The 8969-nt window shown below is 45.7% G+C and overlaps 1 non-coding gene across 1 annotated transcript; it reads right to left on the reverse strand.

Annotated features, from left to right (window-relative positions):
- Positions 1–6016: 6016 nt before the first annotated feature.
- LOC141421885 (U1 spliceosomal RNA) lies at positions 6017–6180 on the reverse strand. The gene has a single exon (XR_012446575.1). It is a non-coding gene; the product is annotated as a U1 spliceosomal RNA (small nuclear RNA).
- Between the last annotated feature and the right edge of the window lie 2789 nt (positions 6181–8969).

Raw genomic sequence — 8969 nt, forward strand, 5'->3', positions numbered from 1 at the left:
GCATTCTGTTGGTTTAAAAGCAGGACTAGAGCTAGGTTTTGCTCAGAAGCCGTGGAAGCGCTTGGTTTCAGGAATTGTATAACGGTAGTTGTAGCTTTAACAGTCTTCCCTTCTGGTGTGTTACTTCGGGCCTTATCAATGCAGCGGCCTGTTAACTTGTAACTTCCTTGTTGTTGTTGTTGTTTCTGGAGGGACTGGGGTTTGATCTCAATGCCTTTTGGTTACTAAGGCAGTCGCTTACCACCTGAGCTACTCCTCTTGCCTGCCTTTTTTTTTTTTTTTCTACCCCGGAATCTAATTATTCTTCAACCCCACCAGGCTGGCCTATCCACTGCTGTTTGAGCTTTGCACACACTCCCTAGATAACCTTCGTCTCTGTCTTCCCTACCTAGCTTTCATTCCATGGCATCCTGTAGGGATGCGCTGACTCCTTGCTGCTCTCTGCCTTTTCATAGCTCCCTGGCAGAACAGCAACCTTGTTAAATGTACCTATCTTTGCATTTGCATGGCTGCCCACTCCCTTTATTTAACCATGAGCAAAGCGATAGAAAACCGCTGCATCAGGTTTTCTGTAGCTCCTCTGTACGTTGAGGGCGTTCGTGTATAACCAGCCTCCCATCGAGGCTAGCACAGGTCGGTGGTGGAGCGCCTGCCTACACGTGTGAGGCCTGAGGGAAGGGGAGCAGGGCGAGCGGGGAAGTGCTGCGCGCTCCGGGGTGGAGGCCCAGGAAGATGATGGCCTTGAGACGAACATGGCTTCAGTCCCTAGCACAGCAAAACTAAGTAACTGAAATTGAAATGAAAAGGGCGGGGGGAAGTACTCAGCGTGTGCCTGTGACCCCAGTACAACTCCTCTTCGGACCCCTCGCATCCAGGTGCCTTCAAAGAGGACCCGGTCAATGTCTCAGCGACCCATTAGTCCCTGACCTTATGGTTCAATCCTGCTGGGTTTCCCACCTTAACAAGGTAGCTGTGTGTGTGTGTGTGTGTGTGTGTGTGTGTGTGTGTAAGAGAATGACAGAGAGACAGACACTCTGGGCTAATATGTGCAGGGTCCCCAGGCCAGGGTTGGGGCACACAAACCCCTGTCCTCCAGCAGAACAGGTAGTTTATGGCTAAAGTAATCAACCCTCATCCCTTTCCCTTCCCAGAGTTGATCTGGGGCAGAGAGGGATAAAGAGATGCTGGAGGACCAGGGAGGGCAGCACAGCAGAGAAAAGGAAGACGATCCATGGAATTCCTTCTCAGTTTTTCTCGATCATTTGTCTGTCCCACATCATGTTTAACTTTCCTAGAACAATGACACTGGTCCCATAAACATCAAGAACCCATTTGTGGAGAGAAGGGAGGACATAAGGGAAGGGTGAAGGAGGGTGAATATGGTAGAAGTACTATGTACTCATGTATGAAAATGGAACTTGTTGAAAATGTTATAAGAAGGGGGAGGGGAGATAAAAGAAAGATGGAGGAAGGAGTGAATCTAGATATATTGTAAGCACTTTTGTAAATGTCACAATGTAACCCTAGCATAACAATAATATGCTAATAAATCAATTAAAAAAAAAAAACAGACTGGAGGCTCATGCCTGCCATCCTAGCAATTCAGTGTGTCTACATCAGGAGGATCATGGTTTGAAGCCAGTGTGGGTAAATAGTTTGGGAGACCCCCATCTTGAAAAAACCCAACACAAAAACAGGACTGGTGGAGTGGCTGAAGTGGTAAAGTGCCTTCCTAGCAAGCATGAGGTCCTGAGTTCAAGCCCTAGTACCACCAAAAAAAAAAAAATCTATTTGGTTAATATGAGGCCCATACAAGAATCCCCATAAATACATTAATTTATCCAAATCCAAGGAACCAAGGCCACTGCAATCAGAAGTTCTCAGTTCCAGGATGGCTTCTTGCAGGCAGTGTTGCTAGCTTCCTGAATGTTTCTACCCTTAAAGCTGATAGTGTCCCTGATGGGATTTCAGAGCCCATAGCCTTCAGGATTTTTTTTTTCATTTTTCTTTTATTATTCATATGTGCATACAAGGCTTGGTTCATTTCTCCCCCCATCCTTCAGGATTAATAACATCTTTATATAGGACAAATGAGGGTTGAGCTAGAGGCAGACTTCTTATTCCTAAGTGTCTCTTATCTAACCATTTAGGGCCACAAGATTTTTAGCTGATACACTCAAGTCGGGAACTGCCAACATGATGCCAGAATGCTTGGGGAAGTAATTAAAAATAAAACCTCATTTAAAAAGCATTAAAACCAGGGTTGAGGGTATGGTAGAGTTTCTGCCTAGCAAGCATTCAAGCTCTAGTATTGAAATAATAATATGACAATATAATTATAATACTATAATTATTATTAATAAAAGGTATTAAAACCAGTGATGGGTATAACAGGCAAGCCATGGCTGTCACAAGAGACCACAGACTGGGTGACTTAAACAACAGAAGTTTATTTTCTTCACAGTTCTGGAGGTTGGACATCCAAGATCAAGGTGTTAGCATATTGGCTTTCTTCTGACGCCTGTCTTCCTATCTTGCACATGGCCACCTTCTTTGCCTCTGTATCCTCAAAAGTCCTTTTTTTCCACGAGAGCACATGTGTGGTGTCCTTATTATTATTATTTATTTCCTTTTCCTTTTTCTTTTTTTGGTGGTAGTGGGGCTTGACCTCAGGGCCTCATGCTTGCTGAGCAGGCACTCTACCATTTGAGCCTCCACCAGCCCTATTTATTTTTTCTTTTGAGATGAGGTTTCACTATGTGTCTATGTTGACCAGGCTGGTTTCAGACTTGCAATCCTCCTGCTTCAGTCTTCCAAGTAACTGGTACTACAGACACAGACCACCATGCCAAGCTTTTGTCTCTTATAAAGACACCAGGAAGCCATGTCTGCAATCCTGACTTCTTAGGAGGCAGAGATCAGGAGCATTTCGGCTAGAAGCCAGCCCAGGAAAATAGTTTGCAAGACCCTATCTTGAAAAATATCTAATATGTAAAAGGGCTGGTGATGTGACTCGAAAGGTAAGAGTGCCTGCCTAGCAAACATAAGGCCCTGAGTTCAAACTCCGGTACCCCACTACCGCCAAAAAAACAAAACAAAAAGGACTGAAGATGTGGCTCAAGCAGTGGAGCACAGTCCACTGAGTTCAAACTGCAGTCCCACCAAAAAAATGAGAGGGAGAGAGAGAGAGAGAGAGAGAGAGAGAGAGAGAGAGAGAGAGAGAAACAAATAAACCAACCAGGCAGGAGTCAGATGTGGGCCAGGTGCCTGTTATCCCACAAGCAGGAGGATGGAGACTTTGAGGCCAGCCTGGGTACATAGTGAGACCCTGTCTCAAAAAACAAAACACTCATATTGGGTTGTGACCTTATTGACCTCAGGGGTTAGACCTTTAAGATGAATTCAAGGGAGGATGGACACCTATGTGTAAGCTAAGAAGTTTTACCCCTTTGATACAGACAGGTGGACAATTCATTACATCCATGCTCTCAAGAACTTGTCCTCAAGAAAGAGGTCTTAACTGCACCATTGGATACATACCAATTGAATTAAGTGAAGTGGTCAATTCAATTCATTGCTGTTACCCAACAGAAAAACAAAACATATTTCCGTTACAAGCTGGTAGTTACAACTTGGAGCCAGCCACCTTAGCTAAATTCCCAGGGAGACAGGAAGAAAGTACCTTACTTTAACTGTCTACCCCTAAACCCCCATACTGGGGTTGAAAACGCTGGGCCTCTATAATACTAGGCAAGCATTAAACCATTTGGGCCATGCCCCCAACCTAGTTATCCACTTTTTTTTTTTCATACACTTGTTGCTGTGTAGCCCAGCTGGCTTCAATCCCACTACTTCTCAGCCTTCAAACAAAATTTAAAGGTTTCTAACCAAGGGAATGGGAAATGCCTCTTTTCCTTTTAGCCCTGCCTCCACACTTGGGGCTCAGTGGGTGAGGTGAGGCTGGACCATAAGAAATTAGGATGGCAAGTCATTAGCAACACCACCACCAACAGGTGTTGATGAGGATTCGGGGAAAAAGGAACCCTCTTACACTGTTGGTGGGAATGTAAACTAGTACAACCATTATGGAAAAAAAATTTGGAGGCTACTTAAAAAGCTAAACATTGATCTACCATTTGATCCAGCAATACCACTCTTGGGGATATACCCAAAAGACTGTGACACAGGTTACTCCAGAGGCACCTACACACCCATGTTTATTGCGGCACCTATTCACAATAGCCAAGTTATGGAAACAGCCAAGATGCCCCACCACTGACAAATGGATTAAGAAAATGTGGTATCTATGCACAATGGAATTTTATGCAGCCATGAAGAAGAACGAAATGTTATCATTCGATGGTAAATGGATGGAATTGGAGAACATCACTCTGAGTGAGGTTAGCCTGGCCCAAAAGACCAAAAATCATATGTTCTCCCTCATATGCGAACATTAGATCAAGGGCAAACACAACAAGGGGATTGGACTTTGAGCACAAGATTAAAGCGAGAGCACACAAGGAAGGTATGAGGATAGGTAAGACACCTAAAAAAATAGATAGCATTTGTTGCCCTCAATGCAGAGAAACTAAAGCAGACACCTTAAAAGCAACTGAGGCCAATAGAAGGGGACCAGGAACTAGAGAAAAGGTTAGATCAAAAAGAATTAACCTGGAAGGTAACACACACACACAGAAAATTAATGTGAGTCAACTCCCTGTATAGCTACCCTTATCTCAACCAGCAAAAACCCTTGTTCCTTCCTATTATGGCTTATACGCTCTCTTCAACAAAATTAGAGATAAGAGCAAAATAGTTTCTGCTGGGTATTGAGGGGGTGAGGGGGAGAGGGAATGGGCGGAGTGGGTGGTAAGGGAGGGGGTGGGGGCAGGGGGGAGAAATGACCCAAGCCTTGTATGCACATATGAATAATAAAACAATAAATAAATAAATATTGCAGGGAAAAAAAAAAAAGAAAGAAGGATGGCAAAATGGCAACACTACCACTGGAGGGAAGTCCCACTTCAGAGTGATGGCCCAAAACAACACAGTCTCTCATTTCTTCCTGGGTCACGCTCAGAGGCAGTAGATTCTCTCTTCTCCCAACTGCAGTACAAGTCCCAGTGTTTTTGGTAGGTTATTTTTTTTTTGGTGGAAATGGGGTTTGAATTCATGGCTTCACACTTCCAAAGCAGGCACCCTGCTGATTGAGCACGGCCTGCAGTCCATTTTTTTCTGTATATTTTTGAGACCAGATCTCAGTTCAGGAATTATTTGCCTCCGAAGGCCTCCAACTGCCATTCTGATCTCATCCTCCCAGGTAACTAGGATTACAGATGTTGTGTTAGCCACGGTTCAAGTTCATGATGGCCCCCGTCAGGCCTTCACTATCAAAACAGGACTGACAGACATACGTCTGCCAGAGGTTTTTCCAAGCTTTAGAGGTGGATGCCTGGTGCGCCAGGATCAGTGCCCACACTTCTTATTTTCCCGGTGCCAGACCAGTCTTTTCCACTTGGATAAGAATCCCGTGTGAAAAGTAAATGTGGTTAGACTCCTCACTCACTAATCTGACTCTACCACCTTGTCAGCTCAGGTGCTTGTCCCCAGCTCTCCCTAAGTACTGACCAAAGCTGTTTTCTTGCCTACCACACTAGTTGGAAACTTTCCTTACTGGCACATCACACCCAACGTGAAGCAGAAAATCTCCTACCAACTCTTCCTAGTCTCCACTTACTGTTTACTTCTAACGTAAATGACCCCGTGCACAATAACTTCCCTTCAGCTTACTGAGCCCGTGCACAGTAACTTCCCTTCAGCTTACTGCCTCACAACTTTGACGAAGAAGGGAACAACTAAAGATCTACAGAAAACTTCTCAGATCTGCTACACTAACAAAGTAAATTATAACCACTTTCTCAAAGGACACGTGTCAAGCATACACCTTCCAGGGTGTCAAAAAGCCAACAAACTTAACAGCCAGCGAGTACTGCATCTGACGTTTACAAACCATAATCAGGGGAGAGCGCGAACGCAGTCCCCCACTACCACAAATTATGCAGTCGAGTTTCCCACATTTGGGGAAATCGCAGGGGTCAGCACATCCGGAGTGCAATGGATAAGCCTCGCCCTGGGAAAACCACCTTCGTGATCATGGTATCTCCCCTGCCAGGTAAGTATGAGTTGTTCGTCCGCCTTACACCCTCACCCTGACGCCAGCCTCGCTCTTCACTCACGGTCACTTGCCTCACGCGCCCTCCGCGTCCTCACACGCCTCCCGCATCCTCATCGCCACTCGGGACATCCATCACAGAACCACGCTGGTACCGCTCTTGCGGGACCTGGGGGCCTGGGACAAGATGAACCGGCAGCCTCTGCGCGCCTGTCATCAGCATATGTCGCGCCCTGTGCTGACGTCCCCGAACTCCTGTCTTGTCCCTCTCCTGCCGCCCCGCCCACTAAGACCCTGGACGTTCCCGCAGGTATTTTGGGACAGAGCGGGCTCAAGTTGGCGCGTCGCAATGAACCTGTCACCTGAAGGGGACACGCGTGAAGTACGGACCTCGCGTCCCGTCAGCCAGCCCTTGGGCGACCCTGCGCGGGTGACCCTGCAGGAGCGGGACCGCCAGCCTCTGGGCGCCTGCTCATCTGCATACGCCACGCCCTCTCATCTGCATACGTCACAACCGTTATCTGCATTATGCCATGCTAAATTTTGCGTTTCAGTTGACTCAGCTGTAGAGTGAAAAAAGTACTGAGAGTTCGGGCAGACCCAGTGTCTGTTTACTTCATCTGGTGCCTAAGGAGTGCAGCAGTTTGGCTTGTACCTTGGGAGGGAGAGAGACTTGGGAAAGCTGGCAGCCACTTCAGCACACAGAAGGAAAACGCAAGAGAGAGAGCGAGAAGTGAGATTTGGGGCTGGCGTCAGCACACAATCGCAGATAGCGAGAAGAAAATCAACTTTGGGAATGGTGGAGTGGCTTAAGTGGTACAGCGTCTGCCCAGCAAGTGGGAGGCCCTTAGTTCAAACCCCAGTACCTCTAAATAAATGAATGAATGAGGAAATAAATAACCTTCTCACCTGGATGATGTCCTAGCAGAGGCCTCAAACACCTGTTACCAAAATCAGTGAGACTCCAGAGAGGGGTTCTCCAAAAGGGAGAAAGTCTCCACCTGGTTCCTGGGTACCAATTTTATGTTGTCCAAAGATTTTTAGGATACCAGAGTAATACTTTTCCATTTATGGCTAGTACATGAAGAAGCAAATTTTTTTTTTTTTTTTTGGCAGTATGGGGTAGACCTCAGGGCCTCACTGTTGCTAGGCTGGTGCTCCACCACTTAAGCTACACCTCCAGCACTTTTTGGTCAGTTATTTCTGATACATGGCCAAGCCAGTTCAGCCTGGACTAAGATTCATGCTTGAGTCACAAATAGAATTACAAAGTTATTATTTTCTGATATATTCATGATACTGTTTTTCATAAAATATTCTCTCCCCTAATTTCTACTATGGCTTCTTTTCCAAGTAAGAGCCATGTGATATCTTTGTGTCATCTGATCCAGGAAGTCCTGAGGTAGGACATATCGATCGGGGAAAATGAGGCATGGGAAACAACAGCCAGGAGTTTAGAGGTAGACATTATACTAATGAATGACTTGATTAAAAGCTCACAGGCACCACTTTTTTTCCCTTAAGCCTTACACTCAATGAGCTACAACATTAAGTAAAAAGAGAGAAGCGAGGTGCCGGTAGCTCACGCCTGTAATCCTAACTACTCAGGAGGCAGAGATCAGGAGAATAGCGGTTCAAAGCCACTCTGGGCAAACAGTTCCTGAGACCCTACCTCGAAAAACCTTCACAAAAATAGGGCTATTGGAGTGGCTCAAGGTGAAGGCCCTGAGTTCAAGCCCCAGTACCACAAAAAAAAAAAAAAAGGGAAAAGGAAAATAGCAGCTCTTTCCCTGTGACTTGATCATTTGCCCAAATGATTAGCATACTCTGGTAATGACCAAGGATATCTTAGAGACAGACACTTGCCCTAAAGAACTAAAGGTTTGGGGTTGAGGGGGGGAACTGGAAATGCAGCAGTCCAGCTGCAGTGGGGTCTCTGACTCTGGCCTTGGGTGCTTGAGTGGTGAATAACGATAGGAACTCAGGATTGTGTGGGGCAGCAATGGTTTAGTTAATTTTCTGAAGAGTGTATTTAAGCAGTGCAGACAAGCAGGAAGGAGTCCGTGGCAGTCCCCAGGTTTCCCTTGACCTCTGTACTAGGATTGGTTGTCACGTTGCTATGGCTAGAGCCCAAGTGTGGAACATCGTGTTCTCTGGACTGGGTTTTCCCAGTCCCACGCAGAGACAGAACACGGTTGTTCAGCAACTATCCTTTTGGACTGTTGCAATCTCTCTTAGGGCTGTTGCACAAAAGCTGCAGTGACTCTGCTCCTTTCCAAGAAGCTTTGTGGGTCCTGAGGGTTTCCCACTTCTCCCCCTTTTTTATTTTTTATGAAAAAGATGTTTAGAAATTTTTCCTTTTTGTGGCAGTTAGTGTCTTGAGTGATCTTTTTAGCCATATGATACTAAGTAGACCCAAAAGCATGAGCCCACCTATGCTTATTAGTCCTTTGAATTAAAAATTAAACCAATGACTAGGATTAACTTTGTTTAGCCAACTCTGCACAGAGTCCAGGGAGATAGTAGAGAGATGGGCAGCTTGTAGGTCAAGAATATCTTTAGTCAGGCATTGGATGTGTACAGTTGAATTTTGAGTCCAAACTCCCTGAATATAATGGTGTATCAAAGTCCAGTTGTGGTAAGTGCTGTTCCATTGAGCAGCAGTAACGCAAATGTGAGGATACCGGGAATCACAGGTGAGCTCTATGTATTCGACTACTCCAGTGAGGGTTTCTTCCATAAGGTTCAATTCTTCCTGTAGTTCGAGGATCCCTTGTTGAAGGTCCCTATTAAGGTC

Source organism: Castor canadensis, chromosome 3 (assembly GCF_047511655.1).
Source record: "Castor canadensis chromosome 3, mCasCan1.hap1v2, whole genome shotgun sequence".
Lineage (NCBI taxonomy): Eukaryota > Metazoa > Chordata > Mammalia > Rodentia > Castoridae > Castor > Castor canadensis.